Here is a 12141-nt window from a genome sequence, read left to right on the forward strand (position 1 = left end):
AAGTGGAAGGATCTCATGTAGGCTTCAAGATTCATGGATGAATATACATCCCAACACAGCTTTCTTTCATATAACCCCCCCCCCTCACACACACACACACACACACACACACACACACACACACACACTTCTCTGTATCATACCCTAACACCAAGTAGGTCCAAATAGAGAAAGAACATCAATAATGAAGTTTCATACCTAATAAAATAAAATGTGCCAGTTCACTTCTACTTTGTTATTGATTTTCTGTCATAGGAAAAAAAGAGAATAACATACATCAACTGCTCACATTATTCCATTCTGTAGGTAAGGACGAAAGGGGAAATCAGATAGACCAAAGATAAACATAAAATGCTAGTAAGAAAAATCAACTTTTGTAACCAGACTGAAATGTGCATATGCTAATACTTATATAAAATTACAGATTTAAGTAATAGAAGATGCATGGAGACTAGTGGGGTAATGAAGACATAAAAACTGTTATGGAAAAAGACCCCATGGAGAGGCAGCATTGAGTCATAGACATGCACACATGCTGAGGTTTTCTATTTTTCTAAATTCCCCAGAACTCTACATTTGCATATTACAACATCAATCTTAATCAGAGAGAAATAACTGTCATTTGATAACTTCATCACAGTTCTTACATGGAAAGCTGTTTCAAGAGATTAAATGTTTGAAATAGAAAAATAGTAATGTATATTAAGAGTTTGCACTGTGTGAAATCATACATACCTGACTTCCCTCACCAGGAACTCATGGTCTGCATAAGTCACTTTATTATGGGCTGGTTTGAAAGTTAAGTCAGGCTGACCCCATTCTGCTCAGACATCTCACCCTGTGCAAAATTGGCCCGCCTTCCTGTAAACCCAATTGCACAGAAGCTAACGTCCTCACCCCTCTTGTCCCCAGACCACAGCTTCTACAATTCATAGTACAGACATTAACCTGCTTCCTGAGCATTTACTGAGAATCTTTCTGAGAAAAGTTGACCTGTTTTTTCCCTACCCTGTGAAACATGTTCTATAACTGTACTTGTTTTCACTGCCTCTTTTCCCTCACAGTTTTTTTTTTTGGCTTATAATCAGCCCCCTACAAATGTTCTGTGTCTTGGGCTGCAGAACTGTCTGTTTTCTGCTCCCTTGGCCCTGACCAGAATAAATCCTTTGTCTTTACTTAAAAAGACCCAGAGTTTTATTTGGGATTTTGGAAAAGCACCTTAATTTTAGCTGTCAAAGCTCAGTGTCCTTATTCTGTAAGTGGAACAATAACAAAATGAAATAATGTATGCAAAGCATTCAGCACCTAGGGATGGCATGTGTCATGGGTGGACATTGATTTTGAAGTTTATAAAGCCCTTACAATAAGAGTATGATAATTCAAGCATCACACACATATAGAAAAGGCAAAAATCAAAAAACAAACTTGAGAAATGAGCCAAAGTATAAAACTAAAGGATGAAAGCAGGAAGAAAGGAAGGAAGGTTAGGAGGTAGAGAGGGAAGGAGGGAGAAAAATCCCTTAATAATGAGTTTAGTTAGGCCCTGGATAGTCAAGTATCAGGACTGTTAAAAATCAGGAAGAATGAAGGAAGAGAAATTCATCTAGATGTTTAATCTATTCTTCTGCAATTAAACATTGATTTTCAAAACCTAGACACTTCCTTTGAGTTGGCAACACTAAAAAGACACTACTATATTTAGCTAAAAATAACTCTGTGCTTACAGTAAATATTTTCAAAGTCTTTATTAGTTTTTAAGCCACTCTAAATACAAGAATATAGGAAGGAAAAATGAACTTAATGTGCTTAAATTATTTTATTTATAAATTATTTCATATTAAAAAAACAACATCAAATTTGTTAACTGACCCAACCAGGCTTAGAGACTACACTGAGTAGTTTAATAAACATTGAAACCAATTATCTTTAATGAAGTTTGAAACGGATTGGCAATGACCTGACAAAAAGTCATTCTTACAGTCCTCTGAGACTTAGTGGAGATTTGAAATGTTCAGAACCATTTCAAAAGGGTCTATAGTGGGGAAAATGGTAGACATAGTAATTGGATATGAAGGATAAAGTGGATAGAAGCAAGGAGATCAATGAAGTACAGAAACACACAGCACAAGCACACACATGTGTGAAAAGCATCTTAGAGACTGGACTAGAAAATCCATCACTGAAGACTTTGAACTTACAAGGAGGAAAGTTAAGCTCTTCACCATGATTTAAGCCATCCATTGAAAGTAATAAACAGGAGACAATGCATCTGTCCAGAAACTTGTTTCATTACACAAAAGAATCACTCGAAGATGCTTTGCAAATTTCATGGTATGTCTTATAATGCTTAAAGGAAGCACAGTGAAAAGATGCGTACCTACACATTTGAGTTTCAATAACCCATTAATAAAATCATCATCTTTCAACAAGAGGACAGGAAGAATAGATTACATATATTTGCACCATTCCAGCAATAAATAATTCATTTTAAAAGTCCAGTTTCAGAAATTTTGAAAAAGAAGAATGATAACTGAAGATATTACTTGACCTTAGACTTACTATAAAGGTAGAATGATCATGATGGTATGGTGTTGGCATAAGAACTGACAAACAGATCAAAAGAACAGTGCATAAAGATCCAAATGACTAGACAAAGGTATCAGAAATAGAGAATTCAGTGGGGAAAGAAAAGTCTTTCTGATATATTTTTCTGAGTTAAATTACATTTATATGGAAAAATTGAACCATTATTCATATTTATAGGCCACATGGAAAAATTAAGGTGGACTGGAGACTTAAATATGAAATCAAACAAGAATGCTCATTCAAGAAAACCTTGGAAAGTACATCCAGTTGGTTTCTTAGAACACAAATGGGACTACCCATAAAAATTAATAAGCCTTACCTCTTCACTATTTACTATTATGCTCATCAAAAGCACCGTTGAGAAAATAAAAAAAAACTTTCAAAATACGAGAAAAAATTATAATGCACACATCAGACACCTATATCTAGGTTATCTAAATAAATAATTCCTAAATAATAATAATAATAATAATAATAATAATAATAATCATCCAACAAAACATTAAAAAGAGACTGGACAGACACTTCAGGAAACAGTATAAATGAATGCCAACATCCACAGGAAGACATGTTCAACACTGCCACAAGAAAATGCAAATTAAATCCACAGCAAGATACCACTTCACACTCATTAGAATTGCTAAAATTAAAAAGAGTCATAATGTCTAATATAGGCAAGAATTCAGATCAATGGGATCCCTCAGATGTTACTGTGGGGACATATAAAATTTTTCAACATTTGTGAAAAATCATTAAGCACTGTCTTTTAAAATTAGACCTAGTTTATGATCCAGCAAGTCTTTTCCAATGTATTTACAAAAATAATATTTTGAAAAATATGACCCCCAACTTATCATACAAAAATGTTCATATAATAAGCTTTATTCATAGTAATCTAAACCTGGAAGCAATCCAGATGACAATCAAGAGGAGACGAGATATATAAAATATTCATACAACAGAGCACCATTCAAGCAATAAACATGAATTTCAGATATTGGTGAATGGAGAAATCCCAAAAGCATTTTGTTTAGCAGAAGAAGTCTAAAAATAAACCTTACTGCATAACCCACTGTCACAATATTCAATAAAAATTAAATAGTAAGTTTTAAATAAAATGTTATTTAAAAATATTTCTAAAATGTCCATAATACCAAAAGTAGTCTATAGATTCAGTGTGGTCCCTGTCAAAATTCCAATAACATTTTTCACAGAAATAGATAAAATAATCCTAAAACTCATATAGAATTATGAAAGACTCCAGACAAAGCAAATTTGATCAAAAAGAACCAGGCTAGAAGCAGGATGCTGCCTGATATCAAAATCCACCACAAAGATACAGTAACCAAAACAGGTTGGGACTCATGTAAAAACATATACACAAACCAAGGTAACAGAAAACACAGCTCAGAAATAAACACACACGCTTACAGTCAATTGGTTTTCAACAAAGATGCCGAGAACACTTAATGGGTAAAATATAATCTTTTCAATCAATGGTGCTGGGAAAATGGTATATCCACATGCAAAAGAATTAGACTTTCATCATAACTGCAAATGAATTAGACTTATACATAAAACTCAAAATTATGAAACTACTAGAAAGGAGCATAAATAGAAACCATGACATTATTTTGGGCAATGACTTTTTGGATATCATATGAAAAGTATAGGTAACAAAAGCAAAACAAATCAAGAGGAACTGCACCAAATTAAAAAGTTTTAGCATAGCAAAGAAAACAACCTATTAGATGGGAGAATATATTTATAAAATGTGTATTTCTTAAAGGATTAATATCTAAAATATATTAGGAATTCATCTGTAAGAAAACAACCTGATTTAAAATTAAGTAAAGGACCTGAAGACAGTGTTCCTATGACATATAAACCATCAACATGTAATTTTAAAAATGCTATCACTTTAATCATTAAAAAAGGCAACTTAAAACCACAATGAGATATTGTCTCCCTATTATTAGAATGGCCAAGATAATGTGAAAAAACAGGAACATTTATACACTGTTCATTGGAATGTAAATTAGTATATCCATTATGGAAAACAGTATGGAGGTTTCTCAATAAATAAAAATAGCACTATCCAGAAATCATATCACTGGATACATTTCCTAAGGAAATGAAATCAATACCTTAAAGAGGTATTTATATTTTCATGTTCATGACGGTATTATTTGCAAAGTTGAAGATATAAAATCAAACTAAGAGTCCATAAAAACATAAATAGATAAAGTAAACACCTCTCTCTCACACCACACACACACACACACACACACACACACACACACACACACACACAATGTAATAATATAGTCTTCAAAAAGAAGGAAATCTTGTCATAAGCAACAACATGGGCAAATCTGGAGAACATCATGTTAAATGAGTCTGGCATAGAAATACAAACACCACTTGATCTGACTTATATGTGGAATCCAAAGGCACCACCTCACAGAAACAGAATAAAATGGTGGTTACCAGAAGCTGTGGTTTAGAGGGCCTGGAGAGATTTTGGTGAAAGGACACAAAATTTCAGTTAGGAGGAACACATTCAAGAAATCTATTATAGGAAATGGTGATTATAGAATAGAAATACATTATATATTTGAATATTGCTGAGAGCAGATTGTTTGCCCCATACACGCATGAAAATAAGTATGTGAGACAACGTATATTTAAATAGTTTGACTGAGCCACTCAACAATGCACATCATGCCAAAACACGTTTTACACCTAAGAGATATTCAATTCTACTTGCCTATTTAAAATACAATAATAACTTAAAACCACAATGAGATATTGAGAATAGTATAATAACTTTCTTTAAAGGTAGAAATCAGAGCAGCCATTGGCCTGGGTGTTGATTACATGGGTTTATACTTTTTATAAAACTCATCAAACTTAACAGTTAAAAATTGTGAATTTGTTAACTTTGGAAATTATGCCACATAAAACAAAAAGAAAAATCATTTTAAGAGAATATCTTGTGTTAGAAACCTACTGATTAAAAAAAAATGATTACTTCACAATATACTGTTCTTACCTTCCCCAAACTGCAAATGTTGCTCATATACAGGTGTTTTAATTAAGGTAAGAGTCTCTTTTGATTTGAATTTTTTAAAATAGACATTTTTATAATAAAATATATTTTCATCTTACTGAAAATGCCTACTGACTATTTATCCTTATATTCTTTTTATATGAATTCACAGAATACAAAAGGAATGTCAAAGGCCCCTGGCATAGAATTGCCATAAAAGATTTGGTATATGATATCATCAACATAAAACAGCTGTTACTGGCCTGTCTTCCACCAAATGGAATCCAAAACATGCTTACTAAATTGCATATTGTTTTTAAATATTTTTCTTAGTTGTAGATGGACACAATATCTTTATTTATTTAATTTTATGTGGTGCTGAGGATCGAACCCAGTGCCTCACACTTGTTAGGCAAGCACTCTACCACAGAGCTACAACCCAGTGCTGTATGTTTTTTATAAATTTGTTGTTTTTAGTTATATATGACAGTAAAGTGTATTTTGACATATTATACTTACAAGGAGTACAACTTCCCATTCTTATGGTTGTCCATGGTGTGGTGTTAACATTGGTCATGTATTCATATATGAACATAGGACAGTAATGTCTGATTCACTCTGTCTTTCCCATTCCCTCTCCTTTCCCTTCATTGCCCTTTGTCTAATCCAATGAATTTATATTCTCCCCTACCCGCCACTTCTTAATGTGTGTTAGCATCCACATATCAAAGAGAACATTTGGGCATTTGGTTTTTTGGATTGGCTTATTTCATTTAGCATGATATTCTCCAACTCCATTCATTTACCGGCAAATGCCATAATTTCATTTCTCTGTATGGCTGAATAATATTCCACTGTGTATATATACCACATTTTCTTTATCCATTTATCTCTTGAAGGGCACCTAGGTTGGTTCTATAGTTTAGCTATTGGGAATTAAGCTGCTACAAACATTGATGTGGAAGCATCAGTATAGTATATTGATTTTAAGTCCTTTGGGTGTATACTGAGGAGTAGGATAACTGGTCAATTCCAAGTTTTCTGAGGCATCTCCACACCTCTTTCCAGAGTGGTTACACCAATTTGCAGTTCCATCAGCAATGTGTGAGTGTACCTTTTTCCCCACATCCTCACCAACATTGTTACTTGTATTCTTGATAATTGCCATTCTGACTGGAGTGAGATGATATTTCAGTATAGTTTTGATTTGTATTTCTCTAACTGCTAGAGATGTTGAACATTTTTTTTCATATATTTGTTGACTGTATTTCTTCTGGGAAGAGCATGTTGTTTGTAACAGGATGAATTTCAATACTCACGAGGGAAATAAAATAAGCTAGAGAATCACTATTCTGGACTGAAACTTTTTCTAAATTAAAAGATGTATAAGGTAAATAGCTTATTAGAGAAGTAATCAAGCCATCTTGGAACTATTTGGCATATTCAGATACATAACAGTGACTTCAGAAAAAGCTAAAGGAAAACATTAGATTCCGGGGCAAGAAACCTAACAAAGAAGATGACTTCCTACCCTCTCCCCTGTTCACCCCAAGACTCTCGTCTCATAATCATAGTCAATCCTAACAAGGAATAAAAGAGAAAATATATTAATAGATTCTTAACTGAATTAAAAAGAGCCAACCAGTAGATTTTCTAGGTCCACATATGACTCGCTTCAAGTTCTAATCTACTCCTAACCATTTCTCCCAGCATTTTTGACTCCTATACTTAGCTAAGAATCTCTTAAAATCCCATTCACACATAAACAGGTATCTATTTCTTTTTCTTCTATTCTCACTGACTTTCCACATACCATAGGAGATCAGTTTGCAGAAAATTGATAAAGAGGACCAAGAAGTAGTGATTCTTCTTCTCTGCTTGAATTCTGGACCAAATAAAAAATAAGAAAAAAAATTAACCAATATAATCCAAAACACCATCTTTTTTTTTTTAATGCCAACACTGGAAATCACAGCTGAAGTGTGAGAATTGAATAAAGTTTTGAATCTTGAAGACCAAGAGTAGGTGGTCTCACCAGCTGAGTCACAGCATAAAGGAGAAACAGAAAATTACCAACAAGAAGGAAAAGGAAACAGTAAGTTATGAATACCCAGCTTTTTTCAAATTCACAAATTAAGTAAATTATACCTCCCTCTTCCCCCTGAGGGAGGAGTAGATAAGAAAGAGGAAAGAAGCCAATTATCCCAAAGCCACTCTTTCTTCATAAAAGGAAATATCAGCATTGGGCTGGAAAAGAATTACATCTCTATTTCCAGGTCCCCACCCCACACCCATGTATTTCCCTAAGTACATAAGATTATTTCTCCTGAAATTTTATGAGGAAGTTAATTCAGACATTGGAACTCTAGATCTTATTCCTTCTGTCCCTCCATCAGTCAGTTACCCTTTCCTTTGTACCTTATTTCTTCCTCCTTTAGTAAAACAGAATATAATTTGTATTCTTGAAAATCTTCCCCTTCACCCATACATACAGAACTCTGATATTTATAAATCCACTCCATTCTTACTCAGTTGATCTTCTGAAGAATGAATGTAGGATGTTCTCTTCCACAATGGCCATTACCTCCAGATCCATCATGAGCTACCCTTACTCCCACCAATCCACTGACAGTTTGGTATCTCATGTTGGCAACTCCCTATCAGTAACCAATGCTTATGTCACTCCCCATTCACTGTTGACCACTCTTTCTTTATCCAGCACATCTCTCCGTGGGCTTCTCTGACTGTCTTTTCCTTCTTCCCTTCAGACCTTTCAGAGTTCTGACTCTTGTTTTCTCAGAAGCTCTTCCTATTCCACTTGCTGGTGTTCCTCAATGTCCCATCTCTAGCCTTCTCTTTTCATGCTACACACATTCTTGCTGAGTGGTCTCTTTCACCATGCTGGAATGAATTATTATGGAAAAACAAGTAACTCACAGATTTGTAAGCTATTCTCTAAGCCTCTCTCCTGAGCTTCAGATTCATACACTTCCCTCCTACAAGTGAAGTTAACTCAACCATGACCAGATGGGAACACATCTTCCCTTTCACCATTTTCTATAGGTTCTAGATGAGTAAATGGCATCAAACTCTATCCTGTAATTTGTAAATTATCCTAACAATTCACCTTCTCATCCATTGCTTCAGATCCAATCAGCACCATATCCTATCAAACCCTCTCCTCACATCTTCCTGTCCTATATATAGTTCCCCGTAATCTCTGTTGGTGCCCTAGCCAAGGTCATCATTATCTCTTTCACAATTGAGATATTCAATTGTACCTTGGTAATACTGCAATTTAATAGAGCTAAAGATAAGGTCCTAAATTTGGGTAAACCACCAGGAAAAAGAGCCAGAGCTAGTGAAATGCTAATTCAAACTGAGTTAACATTGAATAGTAACTGCTCTGAAGTCTAAAATACATGGGCTTAATCATATATATGGTGGTTTTGTTCATAAGCAAAAGAAAACTATATTCAGACTATATATTTTTTTGAAGTTTTGTAATCACTTAAAAGATAATGAGATAACTAAAGAATTTCAAGAGCTCTAGAAACAGAAGCCAGAAAGCCTGCAGGAATCTGGGCATACTCTCCTTATCTCTTCCCTTTCCTCTCTGTCCTTTTGTTTCCTTCTAATCTTTCTGGGTCTAGATTTCTCTACTTCTTAGGCACCATATGGCATAAGAAGGCTAAGGACATTGCTCCTGAACTTTTGCAAATCTCTTAATTCAAACCACATAATAAGAATGACAAGAATCAGATATGCATTCTTTTTTAAATCCTGGGAAATGGGTAACCAGCAGGAACAGTCCACTTCAAAACTGAAGGGTCATTAGAAAGCTAAGGTCATGCCAACAAAACAATTAATTAAGCACCAAGTTAGCATTCTACAGGAGTTTGGGGGAAGTGCCTTTAAAATAAATGGGTAACTCTTATGACTCTTAAAGATTTTCAAAGAGAAAACAATATAAGTACATGACTTTCACAGTGATGACCGTAAGTCATTAAGATGAACAATACTTGGTATATTCAATTTATGAATCAGATGCCTATAACACAACAAGTATAGGAAAAATAATTTCCATTAAAATATCTTGGATATTATGAACTTAAATGCTTAAGTTTTAGTTAAGAGGAAAGTTCACTTATCCATGCCCTGAGTGCTGAATGGATAGAACATTCTCTCTCAAATGAGGTTGTTTATTACAGTTTTTAAATGTAATACTACTATATTATATCTATTGCTTCTTTCTAGTCTACCATACCCATTTGTCCATCGCCCTGTCCTATTTATTATGGCCTGTATGTACTTGATCTATAAATCTATATCAAATATTAATTCCTTAAAATAGAAGCTAAATTGTTCAACTCCCAACAGCAAATCAAAACTAATGAGGTGTAAAGCCTATTGTTTCTCTTTTATAAAATGAAGCTATTTAGCAGTCTTAAAGTCATAAGGAAAAAAATTAATCCAATTTTAATTTAAATTGAACCAAGGAAAATCTACTTATAATATGAAAACTAAACAGTGACTAATAAAATAAAGAGGCTGGCAATCTTAGGACAATACTTGGAATTTTAAAAATGGCTTTATATTGCATTTATTTTAGAACAGTGAAAATGTATTTGCCAGTTTAGTAGATTATTAAGACCTAAAAAAAATAGTCTGGTTCCGAAACACATTCATTCACATAGTAGTAACAGCAGTAACAGCTGCTAACATTTACTGTGTGCTTGCTAATTGCTAAGCAGTATACTCATTACTCCATTTACACATCTCATTTTATCTTTCCAGCAATCCTATGCAGGCAATGGAACATCCCCATTCTACAGATGAGGCCATGAGGCTTAGAGTAGTTAAATAATTTGGCTTAAGAGCTAGTAAGTGAAGTTACAATCAGAAGACAAATCCTCATGCTCTGGACTAGCTACATAATTTCCTGCTTGCAGACCAAAATAAAAAATGTGGTGACCTTGTTCAAAGACTAAGAATTTTGAGATGATGGCAACAGCAAAGCATTAAACCAAGTAAGGTGCTGCAGGCTGCTCGGCCCGGGCCACGCGGGCTCCTGCCACTGCTGGCTGCTGTCACCGAGCACCGCCTGCTGCACTCCTGCTGGGCGCTTCCCTGCTGGGCTGTCAGTGCATGCCGCTTGCAATCTTGCAACCCGGTTGGGCACAAAAACACAAGCCAGTCAAACTGAAACAAAGTTTTATTTTGTGAGAGGCCGTGTGTGTCCCCTAACAAGTGGGTCCACCCACGTGTGTTCTACCTGAGCTGGGGGCTCCACTTCCCCCGGAACACCCTCCTACCATCCTTTCCCAACCAATGGGAACTCTCCCATTACAAGAGTGACATGAGTAACCTGAGTCCCAATGGGCCCAGGTAAACAGCAGGAGTCCAATTACCATATGAATGTAACTTAACATAATCATAATCTCAATGGCTGGCTGGCAGTCACTAAACCCAAAGGTGCCTGTATCAATATTTTTGCTGTGGCTCCTAGCAGTAAGGGACCCTTGTAAGAAGCACATCCAGAAGGCAGCCTTGCCTCTTTCCATCAGCTCATAAAATAGTGAAATTATACTTTTCATCTATCTTAATATAAATATTGTTCAAAGAATAAGTCTTTGTAATGCTAATTAGCCAATTACAAACTGAGGCATTTCATATTACAGGCTATGCCTAGATACTCTCAATAAACATTTCTTGAATAGACAAACTTATTTGGGGTCTCAAAAGGAACTGCTTTCTTCAATAAGTCAGGCAAACATGCCTCTGGTTCAGTGTGGAGATGGGTTAAGACAAGATAGATGGATCATCAGGAGTCAGTCCACAGCACTGTTAGAAACACTTCATATTCTGTTTGTGCTGGCTTAGGAGATTTTATGGCTCCAAGAAACTGTTTTCAAGTCTAATTATCATTCCTATCTGAAGTTGACATTTAAATTGCAAGGCTCTAAGCAAAGTTAAAGAATGCAATCCTCACATCTCCCCCCAGCCTCATACAGCCCACCCCATCCCTAAAACCTTATCTTCCTATAATAAACAGTGTATTAGCAAAGGGGGAAAAGTATTGACTCCTCAATTCATGCCTGATGAAGGACAATATGACCGCCATTCAGGCAGTAAAGGGGGTCAAGCAGGCCAACAGGATGAGTTCTGCAAAAAGAAAAGAAGGTCTACTCCCTTCTAATCCTGGGGAATTAAAGGAAAGAGAAATAAAATCCAGTGTGAGGCTTGTCAGTGATGCTGGAGGAACACTGAGTATAGTGTATCATGTGCCCAGAAGAGGTCAAGGGAGATGCCACCCTGCAAGCCACCTGCTGTCAAGCTAGGGAACAGCAATATTAAGGGGTGCTGTCTCGACAAGCACAGATATTCTTAAAGCTAGCATTCTCCAGCTGCTTCTCATAAAATGGATAATGACTCAAGAGCCAGAGCATTGACCATCAACCCTGCCTAGTGAGGGGCCAAATGAGGGGTGAAGTTGAAATCCA

This window comes from Urocitellus parryii, chromosome 5, assembly GCF_045843805.1.
Source record: "Urocitellus parryii isolate mUroPar1 chromosome 5, mUroPar1.hap1, whole genome shotgun sequence".
Classification (NCBI taxonomy): domain Eukaryota; kingdom Metazoa; phylum Chordata; class Mammalia; order Rodentia; family Sciuridae; genus Urocitellus; species Urocitellus parryii.